Genomic DNA, 22,752 nt, shown 5'->3' with positions numbered 1-22,752 from the left:
TCTGCAGTAAGGTGTTCTCTCTGACTGCTTGGCAGGGTAGCATGTTTTGTCTGGAGTCTAGCTTGTTCTGTTGGCAGTAGTGTCTTAGTGACCGTACATAGTAGGGTACGCACATATATTGCATTATTGCAAATGTATTAAGTTTTTGAGATAAGAGAGCAACCTTTAGAGAGTTAAGTCAGAGCTGTTGACATGTTCCATTTAAGCATTATGCTTACTGGGTCACAGGTGTTAATTCGAGTGATGCTGCTGCAGCAAAGATTGCTTTGTGGAGTCTGCAGAATATTGAGCTCAGAGCTAATTCCACAGCCTAAACAGGGGAAGCCTTCTCTGTGGCTCAGTGGCTTTCAGTGTGGCAGTGGTCTACAGTTGTTACGATCTCCTTTCCCCTTTGTTTTACTTTATTATGAAATACTGTAATACAAGACCAAAACTGAGCACAGAATGAACAGCACATAAGTGCTACCTCACATGGCCCTTTTGGCTGGAGAAGGTGAAAAAGTAAGAATTATTTCTGACTTTTCCTCATCTAATACTAGCAGTTTGATCACTTTAGGCCTGTAAGTGTAATAAGACTCCTTGTCTAGTTTTCTTATTCAAATGTTTCTTTTATATTCTTGGCCTTTTCTTTATAAATTTTGGGATTAACTGTCAGATTCCATGCAAAGTAGCCTTGCCTGTCCTAGACTCGCTTTGTAGACCAGGTGGCCTTGAACCCACATCGATCCGCCTGCCTTTGCCTCCTGACTATACAAAGTCTTAATGAGCTTTTTTTTTTTCTTAAATTAAAAAAAAATTTTTTTGTTGTTTTTCAAGACAAGATTTGGAGACTTGCCTGCCTCTGCCTTCCAGAGTGCTGGGATTACAGGTGTGTGTCACCATTCCTAGCTCTTTTTTTTTTTTTTTAAATGAGCCAAGACAATCAGGCTATTTTTGTTTTTTTGTTTTTTGAGACAGGGTTTCTCTGTGTAGCCTTGGCTGTTCTGGACTCACTTTGTCGACCAGCTTGGCCTCAAGCTCACATTGATCCACCTGCTTCTGCCTCCCAATTGCCTCATGCCTAGCTCTTAATGAGGTTTTTAAAAAGTTGTCATTGTATTGCATGTATAATTTATTGGGAACAAACAGAAATATTGATAACACTGCATTTTATACATAGATGTAGTCTTTAGTAGTTTTAAATCTTTTATGGTAACTCCAATAATTTGTGAACTTTACTTAGGCTCTGAGAACTTTTTGCTAAGACCAGGTACTTCAGGATTTTTGTTAACATTATGAATTGTTGGTCAGTGTCTTCCTCATTGCTTCTTTCTCCTTATACCTTCCTTCCTCCTTTCTTCCCTTTTCCCGTTCTCATTCTTTTTGTTTTCAGTTCCTTCCCTCCCTGCTTCCTTCCTTCTTTTTCATTCTTATCTAACATTTAACATTTACTTAGTCTCGGCTGAAAGTCCTGTTTAAAGTATTATGTAGCTGAAAGTATATGAGAATCAAAGTCAGGCCCTATTTCGTTTCTCAAGGACAAGAGAGTTAATTAAGTGTACTTTTCTGAACCTAGTTCTCCAACATAGGGAGGATAATACTGTTTGTTAAGAAAATTACCTCAAAGACTCAAATACCCCATGTGTGAGTTGGGTTTTACCTGATTAGAGCTTCTAGTGCAAGGACTGGGTGTATGTGTGTGACTTAGGGATAGAATGCTTGCCTGGCCTGCCCAAAGCCCTGGTTTCTTTGAGCACTAAGACAGTTATAAAAATTACAGTGAGCATCATACAACAAAGGATGCATAGTGGTTTGTAACAGCAGATATGGAGAAACACTCCAATTATAGGTACTAGGATAAAAATCTGGAGAGTTTGTACTTTAGTGATAGAATGTGTGCTTAGTGTGTATAAGGCCCAGCAGCACACACAAATACAAATAGAAGATCAAGTTATTATGGTGAAGCTAATGCAAGTACAATTATAAGGGTTAATAGAGCCGTTGTAACATAGCCCCTTGCTTGGGAAATGCTAAGACTTTGTTTTGTTGGTGAATGCACTTCCCTCTTTGTCATGAAGAAACCTAAATACCTGTTTGCGATATTAATTTTAGTCTGGTCTAAAAACTTGAGTTTGGCCTGCCTTAATCTCCTAAGTGCTTGCTTCTAAGTTTGGTCACAACACCTGACCCCTGTATACTGGATTTTTAATTTTTTACTACATTTATTTATTTTGCATGTGTGTCTATATGTACACATCACAATATAGATGTGCTTAAAGGACAACTCCCTGGAGTCAATTCCTTCCACCATGTAGTGCCAGGGAATTGAACTCCTTTCACTTATGTAAGAAGAAACCAGTTGACTTATGTGGGGCTTTTGGTAGTACAGCTGTCCCTAAGTCGCCCAGGGAAATTCCTGGGAGTGTAGCTACCTTTGAGTCTTCCTGTGAGTAACCCCAGTAAGCCCCTTGGTTAACTAGCCTGGACTTGGGTAGAATCCTTTTCTGGCCCTGTCCATACCTAATCTTTCTCCCTAGAAAAGTCCTACATCTCTCAGTAAAACTGATTCTTCGGGAAAATGAAGCTGATGGTCCAGTGAAGCATTGACTCAGATGATAACCTAGAGCCAGGTCTTAGTCACTTTCTCTGTTGCTGTGACAAAGCAAATTAAAGAAGGGTGATTTATTTTGATTACAGTTTAGGGTACAGCCCATCATGAAATAGACGTTGTGGGGCAGGAGCTTGAGGCACTTGCTCAATTGTAGCTACAGTCAGGAAGCCAAGACTGATGGACACTGGTGCTCAGCTCGCTTTCTCCTCTCCCTGTAGTCTAGGATCCCAGGCTCTGTGGATGGTTATGGTTCAGCCTACCTCAGTTAACCTAAGAAGGTAGTCCCGACCACAGGCATGCTCACAGGCCCTCCTCCCACGTGATTCTAGAGCAGTCAAGTTGACAGTTGAGACTACCATGGAAGCAGTGATGGCTTCTGGCATTGTGAATGTTGGATATTTTGGTAAGACCCTAAAGCCAATAAAATGTTTAAAGCAGTGATAACTCAAGAATGACCTCGAACACATTGAAATGCCTTCAGGTTACAAATGAATCCCCAGCCATCTTGATTTAGCTGATGGACACAAACGCTGCCATTGAGTTTGAGTGGAGCTGCGTGGTCTTTGATTTGTCAGGTCATGTTTTCTTTTGTGTTCAGGGAACAGGATTTGTATCTTCAGATGACATTCTGTGTTTAACACACAGGCATGAGATATTGAGTGTCAGTGAATTGTAGTTATTTCATGCTTTAGTACATGTATCATGTACTTGTTCAGTTAAAAAAAAAAACCAACAACCAGAAAACCTTATCTGATAGACTTTTCTACAGTTGGTTGCTAATCATTTTATATAGCAGGGTGTGACTCTGTTTAAAACACATCTTGTTTTCCCAAGCAAGTGGCCATGGGAGAATAGCAGTCCTTACTGGTTAACTCCCTGCATTTGAAAGATTTATTTTATCCCCTCCTCCTTTGGTGGTGGTTGTCCTCCTCCTCCTCCTCTTTCTCTTCCTCCTCTCCCCTTCTCTTCCTCCTCCTTCTCCTCCTCCTCCTTTTTCTGTTTTTCGAGACAGGGTGTCTCTGTGTATCCTTGGGTGTCCTGAACTCACTTGTAGACCAGGATGGCCTTGAACTTACAAAGATTCACCTGCCTCTGCCTCCCAAGTGCCCCTTTGGTTTTTTGGAGACAGGATTTTTCTCTGTAGCTCTGACTATCCTGGAACTCGCTCTTTAGACCAGGCTGTCCTCGAACTCAGAGATCCACCTGTCTCTGCCTTCCAAGTGCTGGGATTAAAGGTGTGTGCTACAGAAGTAACTTCTTTAAAAATATAGCAATACTTGGGAGCTAGAGAGATGGCTCAGAGGTTAAGAGCACTGTCTGTTCTTCCAAAGGACCTGAGTTCAATTCCCAGCAACTACATGGTGCCTCACAACCATCTATGAGATCTAGTGCTGTCTTGTGACATTCAGGCACACATGCAGGCAGAATACAGTATAAATAATACACACACACACACACACACACACACATATGTAAATCAGTATCTCCCCCCCTCTTTCTCTTTCTCTCTTGGATTTTTGAGTCAGGGTTTCCCTGTGTTGCCATGGCTGCACTGGATTCACTTTGTAGATCAGGCTGGCCTTGAACTCACTGAGATCCACCTGTCTCTGCCTCCCAAGTGCTGGGATTAAAGGTGTGTGCCACCATGCTCGGTCTACCTAAATAAGTCTTAAAAACAAACAAACAGCCGGGCGTGGTGGCGCACACCTTTAATCCCAGCACTCGGGAGGCAGAGGCGGGCGGATCGCTGTGAGTTCGAGGCCAGCCTGGTCTACAAAGTGAGTCCAGGACAGCCAAGGCTAACACAGAGAGACCCTGTCTTGAAAAACCAAAAGAAAAAAAAAACCAAACAAAAAATATAACAATACTTGAAAGTTGCCACTACATAAAATTAAAATCAGGAGAGCATAGTAAATCCGTGGTTTGTCTTAGTGATCCAAGTGTACCAGTTACCTGAACTGATCTTCCAGGAGTAACCACCACTCTGTTGTTTTACCCTAAAATAATTGAGTGCAATTTGAAATTTCATTTGGCAATGTATATCCCCTCCCCTTTTTATGACTAACTGATTGTATTTAGTCATACATGTTCGTGACTCTAGCCATTGTCATAGCTCTGTTACTTTAGATCCACCACTCTATCTGTCTGCCTGCCTGCCTGTCTGTCTGTCTGTCTGTCTGTCTGTCTATCTATCTATCTATCTATCTATCTATCTACTTTGTAGTTTTGAATTCCTACCCTGGTGACTATCACTTGTTAGCTTAGAAGGATGCATTAATAATTTGATTCCATGGACCAGTCCTTTTTAGAGGAGGAAATGGAAGAGACTGGTATTTCACTTGTAATTTCCCAGTAGAAATTTCCCAGAGGAATTAATGATCCAAAGACTAAAGACAGCAGCCCTCTGTTTCTGTCATCCCTATGGCTAGCCACTGTGCCACTCAGGTTGTAAGAGGGTTGTCTGGAAACTGTGAACATTCATCAGCAGCTAGTTTCACTTTGAAACTTACACAGCAAACACCAAAGAGTGGTTGTTGCTGTAATCCACGGGAGTCTTGAGACTGACGTCAGCACTCGGTGCAGCTGTCTAAGCAGCGGGGAGGGTGTTTCTGCCATCCCCACTAGGTCATTGCTGGCCCTTTTCTTTTGTGCTTCCTTCTCAGACACTGTGTGGAATGGCTGGGTAGCTCTCTGCTGGACTGCAGTGGCTTTCTTTACTTCAGCTTACATAGCTCTTTATCTTTCCCCCGAAACTTCACTTTTTTTTCCTGCCTTAAGTGATGAGAACCTTTTCTCTAAAAAGTGTTTTTTCAAGAGAGATTCACAGATTGAGCCACTAAAGAGGACATGGATAGCTCATACATGTTCTCATGTCCCTCAACTGTTAACATGTTATATTAATATGGTACAAGTCAACATTGACATTATTAACTAGGTTAATAGTTTATTCAGATTTCCTAGGATTTATTTATTTATTTTGTGGTGGTTGTTGTGTTAACCCATTTTTCTGTTTCTACCCAGAATATTGTCTTAATTAGGGTTTTACTGCTGTGAAGAGGCATCAGGACCAAGGCAACTCTTACAAAGGAAAACAGACTGGCTTATAGTTTCAGAGATTTAGTCCACTATCATCATGGTGGGAAGCATGGCAGTGTCCAGGCAGACATGGTGCTGGAGGAGGCCTGAGTTCTACATCTTGATCAGTAGGAAGCAGGAGGAGACGGTGTCACTGGACATAGCTTGAGCATAGGAGATCTCACCCCCACAGTGACACACTTCCTCCAGCCAGGCCACACCTCCTAATAGTACCAGTCCCCATGGACCAAGCATTCACACACATAATGGAGGCAGCGGAGGGGTGGGGTGGGGGGGTGGGGGGGGCAGGGGGGCTGTGTTGGAATTTCTATTCAAACCACCACAGATACCATTTTAAATTTAGTCATCATGTCTTCTTAGGTTGTTCTTAGCTGTGAGAGAGTTTGTTTTTGCTGGTCTTGACATGTCCCAGGAGTTCTGGTTAGATGTATTTTAGGATGCCTCCAAATTGGAGTTTGTGTTTTCCTCATGATTACAGGGGAGTTACCTGTAGGGCTGAGGCTGTAGTGTGGCTCAGGGGGACAGGTGTTATACAGCATTTCAGAGACAGGGTAAGAGTTCAAGGTGCATAGTGAGTCCTAGGCCAGCTTGAGCCACTTCATTACCCACTTCTGCCTTTCTGTGCCCCCTTCCCCCAATATACATGTACACACCTGTCTGTGTACACACAGAAATGCAGAAACTGTCTTGGGCTTGCTAGCTTCTTGTTGCTAGAACAAGAGAAAGAAGAGAAGCCATTAAAGAAGGGAAGGTAGGTTTGACTCACAGTTCCCGAGGTCTCAGGTCTTGTTTGGCTTGCTCTGTTGTTATGGGCCTGCGAGGAGGGGAACAGCATGATAGTGGTGTGAGGATACGGCAGAGCACACTGGCCACCTCCAGGTAGGTAAGGAGGTAGATACTGAGGAGAGAGATGGCCTTCAGTGGTAAGCCCTCGTTCTCCTAGTCAGAATTGCTAACCCACAGTCTGTATGACATAACATTTCCAAGTAGAATGCAGTGTTGCTTTGTTATTAGCCTTACAGTTTCAAGGCATAATGTTAAATTTCAGAAGTTAGCCCAGCCTTCTTATTTATTTTTTTAAAGACAGGGTTTCTCTGTGTAGCCTTGGCTGTCCTGGATTCCTTTTGTAGACCAGGCTGGCCTTGAACTCACAGAGATTCTCCTAACGTGTGCTACCATGTCTGGCTAGCCTCCTTAATTTTTCAATCCATTTTGGTACTAGAGATTGAACCTAGCACCTTGTGATGCTAAGCTTGCACTCTGCTTCCCAGTTGTGCCCTCTGTAATTTCATTTCACTCTTTTAATTTTTGAGACAAGGTCTCAATAAGTTGCCCAGGTTGGTGTTAAACTCATTCTGCAGCCCGTGCAGTCCCGGAGTCTATGATTCTCCTGCCTTGTTCCCGAGCAACAGGGATCTTAGGCCTGGGCCCTGAGGCCCGGCTAGGGAGATTGCTTCTGCTGTTGTTTGCTTAGCACTTTGCAGTGTGTGTTTTTGTGGGCTTGGACACAGGCATAGATTATGCATCTACCATCATACAGAACAGATTCTGCTCTTCTATGGATTCCCTTGATAGTTACCCTTGCTCTCCTCTAAGTCCTCGCAACTAGGAATATGCTTTCACAACTATCCTTCCACATTTTCCAGAGTGTGAAATGAATGGACTGGTACAATGCTATATTATATATACCTTCTTTGACTTAATAAAATACATTAAGATTCATTTATGATTCATGAATTAATCATTCTTTTAAAAGTGTTAAATGGTCTTCCTTTGTGTGGATGAATCATAGTTTGGTTTTCTATTCCCCTATTAGTAATTATGAATAAATTTGCTCTAAATATTCATGGGCAGATATTTTGTTATTTTTATTGTCTGAGTTTATTAGCATGTACAAGCACACATACAAATGCGTATATGCCATGTTGTGCACATGGGCGAACTGTTGAGTCAGTTCACTTCTACTGTACGAGTTTTGGGATCCAACTCAGGTTGTCAGGTTTGGTGGCCAGCACCTTGACCTAGTGAACCATACATTTTCAGATCGCTTGAGTAATTATCTAAGTTGTAATTCAGACGTTCTTTATGAGTACCCTCTCACTATGAAACCCTGGCTGGCCTGGAATTCGACATGTAGACTATGCTGGTTTTGAACTCACAGAGCTCTTCCTGCTTCCGCCTCCTGAGTGCCTAGCCATGTTCTTTATATCTTTATGAATACTCTACATATTCATTTTCGTTGTCATCCCACCCCATTTACTTTTCTCTAAACTTGAGCATATTATTATTTATTTTTAGTGTGTATGTATATGCAAGTGTGTGCCTCCCATAGCATATAGAGGTTGGAAGACAGGCTGTGGCAGTTGACTTCCTCCTTCTGTCACGTGCACCCAGAGGATCCTTCTCAGGAACTTTTATCCACAGAGCCATCTCACTGGCCTCAGCACCTTTTAATATTCTTACTGGTTATTTGAATTTTCCAGGAAGTTGAGAAAAGCACATACTTCCTCTGGACTCTGAATTATATACTTTATTTTGGACATTGAATTTTGAAAGAAGGGGTGGTTTCCATTAATAAAGTTGGTAAGAGAAACTGTCCGGGGGAAGCTAAGTTACAGCCAGGAAGCTGAAGTATGCTCTGTGAGGAAGCTGAAGTTGTTGACGTGTTTGGTTTGTTATAGGAAGGGGAGCAATAGAGATTTTGATTAAAAAGGGGGTGTTGTGTGATTAAAGGTTACTAAAATTGTTTCTAGGGACTTAAGATGAAAAATGCTAATATAGGAAATTAACTAGCTTCAAGTTCTAAGTTAAAATATGTGGTGGGATTGGTTCAGCAGTGTAGACAGAGGGGAGCTTCATGCCTTTTAGGGCGGATGAGACTGATGGGAAAGTGCTAAGCCCAGAGGGGGAGCCCCGGGCCAGGTGGAGGACGCTTAATGGTCCTAGCAGTTAGCAGGCAGTCATCGAGTTTGACTGGTTTCTTGCAGATCAAGGATAGTTTCTTTAATCATAACTGTTAACTTGTTAAGTGTTTTGAAATTATAAGCTTAATACACCTGTACTTTAATATTTAAGGGCATTAAAGTCATTAGTCTTGTTTTGAAAAGCTACAAACTTTAAATATATACATAAGTAAAGACTATCTAAACATATGTTATAAACTACATTGGCCAAGGTGTGGGTTTCTTGTAACCTGATTTTTAGATCATTAACTGTTGCTCTGAGGTTCTTTTAAATTCAAAGAACCTTGAACTATAATTTATGTAGGTAAAGTGCTTTTGGGATCAATCTCAGAGCTATATCATTATATGATTTATTATAGACAGTATAGCTTTCATTCAGCGCTAATATGTTGGTCCTAGAAGTTCGGTAGATGCATGCAGACTTGACAGCTGGCTTGATGCCTCTGAATTGGAAAGTAGAGGCTGGGAATGCTCAGTGTGCTTTTGTTAGAGGAGTGTTTGACACAGACCACTGTTTTAACACAGTCAGATGGCTTCGAGGGATTAGAATGGATGAGTGTGTCTCTTACCCCCTTCATTCCACTGCAAGTGGCAAGGGTGCTAGTTAACAGTGTGCCAGACATCAGAGTGCCTGGGGCATGGTTGGAGACCTGGGAAGATTCACAGTAATCAAACACAAACAGACAGAATAGCATGAAAAAAATTTCAGTCCTCCCAGCCTAGCCTACAAACTTAATTAGGCTTATTGGGGCAGAAAATATTTTTCTTTCCCTCCTCATTTAAAAAAAAAATCCATTTCTCCTCCACTCCCATCTCCTTCCTGGTCAGATTCTCAGATTCTCTTTGTGGGGGCCATATTGCTAACAAGGGGAGTCCTTTTGTTTGTTACTTGTTTTTTCCCCCCCTAATTTGTTTTATTTGGCTTATTAGGAAAAAGACAGAAATGACAACAAAATAGATATCCGAAAGACTCCATTTGTGGTACTGTTTTCAGGAAAATCCTCATTTAAACATCTTTATTGAGGTTTTTTGTGGTTCTATAATTAGATCTTGTACACATCTTTGTGATTTTATGAGAGCTCTTGGTTAGCTGTCTTAGAACCTGTCAGCTGCGCTAACTTGCTCTGTCTGTCATCTCTGTGCGTTGTACGGTATAATGCAGGGGACGGCATGCACGGATGCTGTTCTCCGCCTTCCCATTAGCTGTGCAGTGCTGAGCTTCAGATGATGATGGCAAGTGATTGGGGTAGCAGAGGAGGTGGGGTCATCGACAAATGCCTCTCCAAGACTGGAATGTATGGATAAAGGAAAAGCCTAGGATTGCGAGGGGAGTGGCGGTAGGTGAAGATTTCACTCTCCTGTGCTCCATGGAAACAAGAAACAAGCCCGGCTATCCAGGTAATCTATGGCAGTCTTTGTTTTCTCTGTAGTGTAAAAAAATAAGGCAAAATGGTAGAAAAATTGCTCCAGTAAAAGGCATATACCTATAACAAGAATGAAATGAACAAGGGAAAGAATATTTGTACATCACTATTATTTCTTACAATAGCATTTTTTTCTTCCTTTAAAAAGCATATCTTGACCTAAAGAAAGAAAATTCCTAGTTTTGAAAACCCATGCTTTAATGGCTTAGCTTGAGAACAAAGGTTTTAACACCCAGCATGCAGGGATATCTTTATTCAAAGGGCTGGGAGCATTACCCTCCTGTTACTTTTGTAGAACTGAGCTGTCGTAATGGCTCGTGAGTCTTAGCTAGGGATGTTGAATTATTATTGTGTGAATTGTGATTTAATCATCTTGGATTTTTCTGAGGGTTGTCTCCCTTTGATGCCCAAGGGACTATAAACGGGGCCTGGGGGCAGGGATTCATCTTCCAGTGGGGGAGGAGCGTTGGTGCAGAGTAATCTTCGTGACTATTTTTTTTTTCAGTTTATTTTTTTCTCAAAAATTGAAACAGTTATTTGGAAAAGGTGATATCCATAGCATCAGGAACTCTTGTGTCAGTTTGAAATATTTTATCCTTTGTTCGGTTAGTGGTTTTTTTGCTTGTGTCAGCTAAAATGTTGATTATAACTCTAAAGCTGCTGCCGAATTGCAATGATGGCATTAGGATTGCATTCTGCCTTTTCCCTCCAGTGCTGTCTGTGAATGCTAGACAGAAGCCTGAATGTGAAAAATAGAAGTGGTGTAAAATGATTTTCTCATTTTACAGTCTTACTGGCATTTGAACCCAGGACCTCTTACATGCTAGGCAAGCATTTTACCACTGAGCTGTATCCCAAGCCCAGATTTTCTTTCTTCTGAAGATTTTGGTTGTGTTAAAAGTTGTTGTTGTTGTGGTGATGATGATGATGATGATGATGATGATGATGATGATGATGATGTAGCCTGAAAGACCTAGGACTGTAATTTATAATGCTGAAATGTTTAATATTGCAGATGTGCTTACAGGCAGATTAGACTTGCACTCTGGAGCATACGGTAAAGCTTTTAGTTCATTTGCTTGTCTTCTCCACAGTGAGATGAGTTCCCATACTATTCCTTACATTTTGAAGACTGACCCCTCAGAAGTATTAGCAAATTGACATGCTCATTAGGCATTTACATTATACCTTGAACTTTAAATATATACAGGGCTTATAACTGAATAGAAGATAGAAACTCATGCGTATGATGTGCCTTTTTGGTGCATGTATACAATGAACATTGTTTATGTATTTATATACTGACATGTAAGCGTTTTTCATTAAATACTAGGTTTCTTATTTACTACTAAAATTACCCTCCTTTCTTTTAAACCATACTTCATATGTAGTGATAGTTTATCTCATCTCTTTTTATAGATGGGAAATTTTATATTTAGAGAAACAAGTTAGTAAACACAAAATTAGTAGTTACATAAGTAACCACAAAATAATGAAATAAAGGCCAGCTAGACTCTAAAAGATCTTTTCACTATTGGCACCTGAGCAGATTAAAATTTTTTCTTGAAATTATTGACATTACAAAAGAAGAGCAACTAGAAACAGGATTGTAGTCTGCCAGAAACTGAGCAGTTGGAGCCACCACTTAGCAGTGTGGAGTAAGGACTGGACTCAGGCTTAATGCTCTGCTCTGACAGTTACATACTGGAAGTGTGGCTTATGAAGACAGACTGGGTAGGGTTTCCGTTACTGTTACATTTAGCTTCTTTACTGATCCTTCATAGCTGTGACTTTACTGTGTGAGGGGCCGTCTAGAATGTGTATAACCTTCTAACTTGCCACATAGAATATTCATTTATTCATTAAGACTATTACTGTCTGTTGGTTGTCTTTCCCTTTTCATCCTTGGAGATTGCAAGGGCCTGTTTATTGTTTGGCTGTACATTGTATACTGGTTTAAATGGGCTTTTTTCCCCTTTCTTTTTTTTCTTTCTTTCTTTCTTTTTTTTTTTTTGTGTGTGTGTGTGTTGTTGTTGTTTGTTTTTTGAGACAAGGTTTCTCTGTATAGCCTTCACTGACCTGGACCCGCTTTTTAGACCAGACTGGCCTTGAACTCACAGTAATCTGCTTGCCTCTGCCTCCCTGAGTGCCACCATGCCTGGCTTAAATTAACTTTTTGAGTGGGTGAGTGATGGAAGAACAACTTACACAGTATATGGGTAGAATAAACAACTGACCTAGCCCTGGATGCCAAGAGATTCTCTTAGGGCTGACATTGTTCATCTCACCACCATAGCAATCCTTTTGTATGTTTCAAAACCTTAAAAGAAGAAAGTTACGGAACAGGTTTAGTCAGTTAGTCTTAAATTGCTAGAATTTCCCATGCAAAATTATGAATAGTGTGAAATTTACAATGGGAGGGGAATGTTCAGACCATTGCATCTTTTACAGTTCATAAATTATAACAATGTTTATGGGCAATAGGCTCTACAGTTGCTTAATTTTTTGTGTATATACAGTACATATGTCTATGCTTGTGTGTGAGAGTAAACATACATGTGCCTGTGTTTAGTGTGGAAGCTAAAGGTCTACTTAGGTGTCTCCCACACTTTTGATCTCTGTGTCCGAGTGTGGTGTACACATGTGTATGGGATGTTGATGTTGGGAATCTTGCTCTTCACCACATGTATTGAGGTGTGTGAACCCAGGCCTCACTTAGCTAGTCTAGCCTCTAATCGGTAGGGTTACAGGCGGGACAGCACTCCCTGCCCCAGCATTGCTACATGGATGCTGGAGATCTAAATCTTGTCCGCACACTCAATGCCTAGATCTGTTCTTGTTGAGCTGTTACCCAGCCCCACTTTCCACCTGTCTTTTGTGACAGGGTCTTTCTGTGACCCTGGCACTGACTATAGATTGGCTGCTCAGCAAGCTCTGGGAACCAGCCAGATTCTGCCTGTGCTCCTAACCCCCCACTTCCCACTCTAACACTAGGGTCAGAACAGTGTGTTACTATGTCTAACTTTTAAAATTAAATTAATTTTAATTAATTAATTAGTTTAATTTAGTTTGGGTACTAGGGATCTAAACTTAGGCCTTCATGCTTGCATGGCATGTAGTGTACCGACTAAGCCATTTCTCCAGCCAAGAAGTGTGTTTAAAAAAAAATATTTATGTACTTTAGTTGTATATATGTTGGTGTTTTGCCTGCATGTTTGAGCGTACCATGAGCATGCAGTGCACAAAAGGTAAAAAGAGAGCATTGGACCAGGAGTTGCTGATGATCATGAGCCACCATGTGGGTCCCACAAACCAAATCCGGATCCTATCCAAGATCAACAACTGTTCTTAATCGCTAAGCCATCTCTCCAGCCTCCTGGTAGTGTTTATTTTTTTTTTTTTAAAGAAAGCATCTCATATTGTGCTATAGTTTTGAACTTGTGAGTCCTTTTTCCTTAACATCCTAAATGCTGGGATCGTAGGGGTGTACCATTGTACCTGTCTTTACGAGTAGTACTGTTTCATATAAACATTAGTTTTATTTTTAAAATCTAAAAGCATTATCGAAGTATAATTGATGTGTAATAAGCTTAAAATGATTGTGTGTAGGTGTGTGAGTGGGTGCACATGGCTCTGCATGCAGAGATAAACTTTGTGTACTGTTCCTTGGAAGCCCTCTACCTTGTGTTTTAAGACAGGGCTTTTTACCAGGACCTGGGCCTTGCCAATTATGCCAGGTTAGCTGGCTAGCAAACCCTGCAAATCTACCTGGCTTTTTCTTTCCAATGCTGGCATTCCACGGACAGTCTGCCATGCCTGGCTTTTTATATGGCTTGGGGACCAAACTCAGGTCCACCTTCTCATGTGGCAAGCCCTTACCTGACTGAGCTCTCCAGCCCTAAGCTGCGAGTGTTTCAGTTGTGCACTTTGATAGGCTTTGATGTATGTGTGTAACTGGAAAACTGTCATTGCAGTCAAGAAAAGCAATAGAGCTGATGAGTTAGTGCTAGCTGGTAATCTTAGCTCTCAGGACACTGAAGAAGGAAGACCCTGAGATAAAGGCCAGCCTCAGTTATATAATGAATTTGAGGACAGCCTGGGCTATGTACCGAAACCCTGTTTCAAAAAACCTAAAAATAAATAATATTTTTCTTGTGCCGCTTTTGTAATCCTTCCCTCTGTGCCCTCAACTTATCTGTTTTATGCCACAATGGATTAATTTGCATTTGTTTCATACAAATGGTCTCATACTGTTTTTGATGTGTTTTGCTTGGTTATTTTATTCTTTAGGTAATTATTTTGGGTTTTTGTCTATGTTGTGTATCATTAGTTTATTTTTCTTGCTGAGTAATATATAATTTATGGGTATGTACTATAGTTTATTCATTCTACTGTTGATGGACATGGTGTTTACATGGGTTGGAGTATAGAGTTTGCTTTTAACATTCTTGCTTGTTTTCTTATGGACATAGGTTTTCAATTATTCTGGCTATAAACCCAGGATTGACTACTTGGTTAGTGTGGGTAGTGCATATGTCAACCTTTAAGGAAATGTTTCTGAGTTAACTGGCTATTCCATACTCTCATAGCAGCGTGTCATTGCTTCATACCTGTGCTTCTGATGCTCGGGATGGTCAGTCCTTCCTTTGAGCCACTGTATGGGCCTGCTGTGGTGTGCTATAGTATTCTGTATTTCACCAATGACTACTAAGATTGAATATCCTTTCCTGTGCTTACTTACCATCCACATAGCTTTTGTGAATTGTTTCTTCAAATCTTGTTTTTTAACTGAGTCTTCTTATCATTCAGTTTACTATAGAGTGTAATGGAAGCCATGACTAGACATGATTTGGAATGTTTTCTCCCATCCTGTTTTATATTCTTTTGTTGTTGTTTTGGAGACAGGGTTTCGTCTTGGCTGTCCTGGATTTGCTCTGTAGACCAGGCTGAACTCACAGAGATCTGCCTGCCTCTGTGTCCCTGAGTGCTAGGATTACAGGTGTGTACCAATGCAACTGGCATTTTATATGCCTTTATAAAAATGACTCACATTTTCAGGAGCATAAGTCTTTAGATCCTAGTTTATCACTTTTTTTCATAGCTCATGTATTTTCTTTGTGTCTGAGAAGTTGTGTGTGTGTGTGTGTGTGTGTGTGTGTGTGTGTGTGTGTGTGTGTGTGTACGTATGTACACGCCAGAGTTGATGTTGGGTGATTGCTTTTCCATGTCTCTCAGTGAACCTTTGGGCTGTGTCTTTTGACTAGGCTAGCTGGCGGGCTACTGAGCTCCCTCCCAGATGTCCTGTCTCCACCCTTCAGTTCTGGAGTTACAGGTGCATGACTGTCTTTTACATGTTTTCACAGCAAGTACTGTATCCATTAAACCATCTCTTCAACCCCCATAGTTCGCATTTCTTGTGCTATGCAATAGTTGTTATATAGTTCTGAATTCAAATATAATGTAAGAACATGAGTAAATAAAATCTTGGGAGCAGAGAAAAAAGAAGGCCTTTCTGAGGTGGTAGCCATTAAGAAGTGATCTCAGAAATTACATTGGTAATAAGGGGGTCTCACACAGAGCAGTATATAAGACACCATTTTCTAGGGAAAGTCCCTGAGGCCCCAAAGGCCATTAGGGCATATCAGCTTAACTGAGGTCAGAGCTAAGAGGAGCCTTATTTCCCCTCACATGTCATGTTTGGTCTTGGATGTTTACTCCCCTGATGTAATGGAAAACTATTGAAGAAGTTTAATGGGAGGGACACAGATTTGTGGTTTGAAAGTCTATGGCTGCTTAACAGGAAAGGAACTAGACGTTGTGTGCAAGACTGGAAAACCGACATTGTTGCAGATGCCAGGCCTGGCAGAGTGGGTCAGTCTAAGCTAGCAATGGCGAAGGCCAGATGTAGATGAATTGGAGGTATTCATTAGCAATAAAGCACTTGAAAACACCACAGATACAGATACAGAGAATGCTGTCTTCATATTTTGTATTCTTGACTCTGTAAGTGCTGGTATACAGTAGATGTTCAGGAATGGTTGTCAGATTGGTAGATATAGTTGTGGGCCAGAGGGAGAGGTGGTTGTCATTAATGACTTTTGCATTTCTAATTTAAATGCAAAAAGATGATTGTAAGCTGTAAGGTGGATGATGAGAATTGAATTTGGGTTCTTTGCAAGAGCTGCCAGTGCTCTTAACCACTGAGCCATCTCTTCAGCCCAAATTCTAGATCCTACCTAGACAATCTGTGTGGATGGAGGTCTATTTGTTAAGACAGAAAAGCAATTTTGTGGGAGTCAAAGTAAAGATTTGTAGGTCTGTTGTACTTGAGATGCCAATGGTAAATCTAAATGAATGCCTAGAACACTATTGGTTGGAAGAACTCTGAAGATAGGTGAGTCGGCCTGCCATGTCTGGTGTCTATTCTTACATTACACATTTATTGAGTGCCTGTCTTGTCTAGCACTTTGCTAGAGTGTAGCAGTGAGCCCTAAGACCCTGTTGCCTTAGAACTTACATTCCAGTGTGTGGATGAAATAGGAAGAAAGAGTCTCCTTTTAAAAAAAATCACATTTACTTATTTATTGTATGTACTGTGTGGAGGAATGGGAGTCAGGCATGCCACACTGTGCATATGGAGGTCAGAGGACAGTGTCTACCATGTAGGTTTTGGGATTGAACTCAGGTCATCATGTTTGGTGCCAGGCTCTTTTTTAACCCCATATTCTCCTTAAAAAGAACAATCCATTTGCTTAGTGCTTCCTGTGTGCAGAAGTGTGAGTACAAACTTAAGATTAGTTCCTTATTGAAGAAGTGCTAGTGTTTTGCTGAATAGAACGACTTGTCAGAGAAATTTCATTACATCTGTGTTGTTTGATCCAGTGCTTACCTTCTTTCCTTTTATCTTCTAGTCGGAGTTATTTTAATTTTCTACTGTAAGGATTTTTATCTTTAATTAATTCCCCCTCCCCTCAACTAGAAGGGCTTGTGAGTGCTTACTTCTTTACAGGTTTCTTACATCCTACCTGGGCAAGGTGACACACACCTGTAAGTCCAGCACTCAAGATTAAAGCAGGAGAATTGCAAGCTTCTGGCTAGCCTGGGCTACATAAGACTATATCTGAGAACAAACAGCTTTCTTAAATATCTCTCAAATTCCAGTGTGGGAAAATAAAATATAATGAAATTCACATTGGACTTTTGGCGCATGGTTTCCTCCTTGGATCAACACTGAGGTGAGCCTAGTCTTTCTAGTTGTACATGAGTGCTTTGATTCTTTTTGTCTTGATGCTCATATAGCTTTTGTATTTTAGAATTGAAAATCAAATGTAGCATTGAAAGCCGACTGTGGTGGCATATAGTGGGAACCCTAGTTCCTACGTGCTGTTGTAGAATTGTTGTCATGAGTTTGAGGTTAGGCCTGGCTATATAGCAAAATTTTGTCAAAACAGAGGCCCCCCCCCATTTTTTTTTTTGTTGAGACTGGGCTTCTCTGTGTAGCCCTGGCTGTCCTAGATTTCACTCTGCAGACCAGACTGGCCACAGACTCACAGAGATCCGCCTGCCTCTGTCTCTGCCTCTGCCTCTGCCTCTGCCTCCTGAGTACTAGGATTGAAGGCATGTGCTACTTACTACTGCCAGTCAAAGCAAACGTTCTTAAATCTTTGAAAGTTAGCAGCTAGCAGCACTCATATCAGTGTTAATGGTTTGTGTCTGTTTCTTGGACATACTATTTCCTGTGTTTTCTTGGGATATTTTTCTAGTGTGTTAATTTCTTAAATATACATTTTATGTATTTAGTGTTGAAGGAGAGGTTGTACATATACCATGTATGTGAGGTCAGAGGGCAGTTAGTTCACCTGTCATTTGAGTCCTGGGAATTAAACTTGGATTGTCAGTTTTGGTAGTAAGTGCCCTTCCCTGCTGTCCAGGGGATGGAAAGATGGCTTAGCAGTAAAGAGTTCTTGGTCCTCTTGCAGACAACCCGGGTTTGGTTTCCAGCACCCACGTGATAGTTTATAACCATCCGTAAGTCCAATTCCAAGGGATCTGATGCCTTCTTCTGACCTCTGAGGTCACATAGAGAGCACACAGTACATATGCAGGCAAAACACTCATAGTCATAAATACATCTCAGAACTTAAAACAGTTCCTGCTGAGCAGTGGGTAAAATAACAGTCTAGGGATGGAGAGTTGGCTCAGTGCTTCAGAGCACTTGCTGCTCTTGCAGAGGACCCAGGTTCAATTCCCAGCACCCACATGGTTGCTTTGTAACTCCAGTTCTGGGGATCTGATGTCCCCTATTGGTTTCTGAGGACACCAGGATGCATGTGTTACACAGATACAATGCAGGCAGAGCAGACAAACATATAAAGTAAAATAAAAATACATTACAAACAAAACAGAACAAAAAATACAACCAAAAAGAGTCTAGAGCTAGCTATAAGTCCTGAGTTTACATGTCAGCTTCTGTGCTTATTGTCTGGCCATAGACAAGTGCCTTACTCTTTCCGTGTAGTACTTTTTCATCCATACGATATATGTAATAATGGTGCTTGCTAGAAATTCAATTAGGTAATGGGTATAATGCAGCTACAATGGTTATTAGCATGTGCTAAGCTGTGTTAGCTGCTATTATTAGCATTTTCATTTTTCTGTCATTGTTCAAATAACAAAGCACTCGAGGTCATTGTTCTCTGTGTTGTGATTGGTGACAATTGCTTTGCCTTTTCACATCATCTCCATTTTTACCTCCAGCAATATTCTAAATCTGGGACTGGGCGAGTTCTGAGTCTGTTCCCATGTTTTACCTGGGTATTGCCTCCTGGATCCAGGGAGAGTTGGATGATCCAGGTCTATGATCCTTATACTTAGGCAACCTGACTCTTGTTTAGAGCCTACCAAGACCTCTTTGGTATAGAAGCCAAAGTAACAGACGTGGCAAGTATATCTCCTAGTTAGTGGCTAGAGGTTATAATCATGTCCTTTCTTGAAAGACGAGTCTGCTTTCTAGTGCTGAGGAGCACTACTGTGGTAGAATTGCTTTTCCTTTCTTCCATCTTTACCTGGAATTGAATGCATGTTTAGAAAGAAGTAGTTGCTGTTCAGATGGCAATGTGATCTCTACGTGTACAGCTGGCAAATTGCCCACATGGTAAATAGATACAAATTGAATTCTCCACTGAGCTTTTAGGATTGGAAGAAGCAGATTTGTAACCATTTTATATTGGCTTATCTTTTCTTTGCAACTATGTAAAATTATGTGAATACCTCTTAAGCTAAGCACACATACACTTGCTGGGGGATGAGAGAGAAATTCAGTATATGGTATTTTTCTTGAAAGAATTAGGAGACATCTGATGGTTACTCCATTAGAATTTGGGTTTCAGCACTGATGGGAAACTGAATTCTGTAATTGTAAGTTTGGCCAATCACAATCCTCCAAACTCCCAGGGTGGACTCTTATCCCCTCTTCCCAAGAACTGAATAGCTTTCTCTAGCAGGGTCTTCCTGGCTTTGGCAGAGGGGCAGTACAAAGGCCACACTGAGCATAGCTACTGGGGAAACTCTTTCCTTCTCTGGCCTGTAAATGCTGGTCTGTCTCTGTGAAAAGCCATGACATCAGCTCTTGGAAAAACCCAGACACTAGTGTTGGAAGAGGGCAGAAATTAGTGGCTGTGCTGCTGTTCTGAGTTACCAGATGTCTCTCAGTCATGTTATATTTGAAAATCTCTATTAAAAACAAAACAATAAAAGAGGACCTAGTGACTCACACCTATGATCCCATCACTCAGGAGGCTTAGGCAGAAGGATCACATGCACTGTGGCTATCCTGGGATATGTAGTGTTTTAGGCCAGCCTTGACTGCAGAGAGAGAGAGAGACCCTGTCTTAAAAAACTCAAAGAGGGGCTGGAAAGATGGCTCAGTGGTTAAGAGCACTGGCTGCTCTTCCAGAGGACCTGAGTTTATTTCCCAGCAATCACAGGTGGCTCACAACCATCTATAATGAGATCTGGTGCTCTCTTATGGCCTGTAGGCACACATGCAGGCAGAACATTGTATACATAGTAAATAAATAAATCCTTTAAAAGGGGGGTGGGTAAGTATCAACAGTGTAAACTTTGTGTGTTTTCTTCCTACCTGCTTAGTGCTTCTTAAGTATTTATTATTTGGGGTGAAATACACTGTTACTGTAAGCATAGACTAAACTTTCTTAGTGTTCGAATTTGTGGAATGTGATGGTTTATTGATTGTTTTTAATATTTTAAAAACAAGAAAACAGATGCCTTTTATTTTATTAGTTAATTAAAATAACTTATTTTTGATTAGTTTTTATTAGTTAAAATTTTGTGCATGTTTATAATGTATTTTCCGCATATCCACTTCCACTTACCTATTTAATTTTTTAAAAATGCTTTGTTTATTTTTATTTTATGAACGTTGGTGTTTTACCTGCATGTATGTCTTTCTGGTATAAGGGTGCCAGATCACTTGGAGCTGGATTATAGACAGTTGTAAGATGCCATGTGTGTGCTGGGAATTGAACCCAGGTCCTCTAGAAGAGCAGCCAGTGCTCACAACCTTCTCTCTAGCCCCCTGTTTAAAATTTGAGGAAAGAGTCTTGCTATATAGCCTAGGCTGGCAAACTTTAGGCAATCTTGTATTCTCATCCTCTTGATTGCTGGGATTATAGGTGTTTGCCACCATGCCTGACGAGAGTGTTCTTTTAAACATAAATCAGATTGTGATGACAACTTTCTAGGTGTTTTACATTATGAATAAACTTCTTACATTTTTGGCTTCTGTCTATTGTTGATGTCATCTCATGTTCTCAAGCCCTAGTAGAGACTGTAGTTTTCAAGTACACTAAGGTGCTTATCCTTGCAGACCTTTGTCCTAGTTATTTTCATTACCCATGACTAGTTCTGTGGCCCTAGATCATCATGGCTTCCACTCTTACCTTACAGTGTCTTAAGTCACAGACCTTCAGGGTTTTTGGATAAAGTGAATGACCCCATTTAGTCCACAGTCAGTGGGTGAGGAAAAGATGGACCACATGGTCCTCTCTTAGGAGGAAAGAAGTTTCTTTCATTTGCACCTGCTGTGGACTTTTCTCTTTTCATTGCTTCTGTCTATGACAGCTCACTCACCAGAGAATGGCACAACCATTAGCCCAAAAGGTTGTTATTACAGCTGGATCTGCTGCCCGCTGGTCATTGGCCTCTGAGAGAGTTTACTACAAACCACTAGATAAACTTCAAGTTTAAAAAAAAAAAGAGAGAGAGAGAGAGAGAGAGAGGACCTTATGTAGCCAAAGTTGGCCTTGAATTCATTATGTAGCCAAAGATAGCCTTGAACTCCTGATCTTTCTGCTTTTGCTTTCTGAATGTTGAGATTCTGATATGAACTACTGTGCTTAGCTTGTAAAGATTTGTAAAGTTCTCAGGACCTTATGGACACAAAAGCAAAGTGCTCCCCCATGTCTAAGCATTTATGTGTCAAGAAAGGAGCTTCAAAATTAATGAAAAAATAAACCGTAAATTTAAGGACAAACAGATCCACAATCATTTTTTTCAATAATTGGTCAAAATAAACCCAGTAGAGGTGTAGAATGCTTAACACTACTTCCCACTTTGATCTGCTTGTATTGGGGAGGGGGGTAACACTTTAGCCCACAGCTTAGCACTTCTTTTCAGTCTTGTATGTGCACGTGGAGTATGTGTGGAAGATAGACCACGTTCCAGTGTAGAAGTACCGCAAAAGAATGGGTGCAAGTCAGCTGATCTCTGTGCAGTAAGCTAGAAATGAATAAAGAAATCTCAAATCTCCAAATATATGGAGATTAAACAACATACTTCTGAAATAACCCACAGGTCAAAGAAGAAGTTGAGAGGAAAATGAATTTTTTGGTTTTGTTTCTGTTTCTTAAGTTGAAGGCAAAAGCAAACAAAACACACCAGAATGTGGAGGATAACACTGGGGAGTTACTTAGAACTTTATGGGCATTAAAGATGTATTAGAGAAGAAACTTCTTAAACTAGTAGCACCAACTTCCATCTTTAAGAAACTAGAAAAACATTAGACAAAGAAGAACAAACCAAATCCAAAGTAAGCAGAGAAGAAAAATAAAGATTGGAGCAGAGGTCCATGAAAAAAAAAAAAACCAACAACAGTTAAACAACAGTATTAACCTACAAGTTTGTTCTTTTGAGATTACTAAGATGCTAAACTTTTAGCTAGTTAGACTAGCTGCTAGGCAGATCAGGAGTAGAGATAAGACAAGCAGTACCAATAGCAAGAATGAAAGGTGACATCACTACAGGTTGTACAGCTAATAAAAGGACAGAAAGATAGCTGAGCATGGTGGCACAAGCCTTAGATCCTACTACTGGGTGTGGGCCAGGGATGGACAGAGGCAGGCAGATCTCTGTAAAGCCAGCCTGGTCTACAAAGTGAGTCCACGACAGCTAGGTCTCTGTCACACAGAGCAACCCTGTCTGGAAAATTAAAAAATAAAAGGGCAGGAGAGTGTGTGTAAGGACATCAGTTGTTCTGTGCTATGACTCTCAGGAAAGAAAAAAAAAAGTACAGGAAGAACATCAGGAATAACTTGATGTCAGTAAATTCAGCTTAAATGAAATGTGGTTTGGGCTTTTATAAATTGTGATTATGTATGTC

At 40.7% G+C, this 22,752-nt stretch overlaps 1 protein-coding gene across 5 annotated transcripts in view; it reads left to right on the top strand.

The window, feature by feature from the left end:
* Positions 1-22,752, top strand: part of ARHGEF12 (Rho guanine nucleotide exchange factor 12) — a 129,332-nt gene that overhangs the window by 21,161 nt on the left and 85,419 nt on the right. The window contains exon 1 of one of the 5 annotated variants that reach the window (XM_084783595.1): positions 9,880-10,047. The exons of the other annotated variants lie outside the window; for them this stretch is intronic. The gene's annotated coding sequence lies outside the window, so the exon portion shown is untranslated. Of the gene's footprint in view, positions 1-9,879; positions 10,048-22,752 lie in introns of those variants that run through there. 5 annotated transcript variants of the gene reach the window in all.

The sequence above is a fragment of the Acomys minous genome (genome assembly GCF_964271855.1).
Source record: "Acomys minous genome assembly, chromosome: 5".
NCBI classification, from domain to species: Eukaryota; Metazoa; Chordata; class Mammalia; order Rodentia; family Muridae; genus Acomys; species Acomys minous.
Note: the sequence above shows the minus strand (reverse complement) of the source record. Positions and strands in the feature narration are given on the sequence as shown.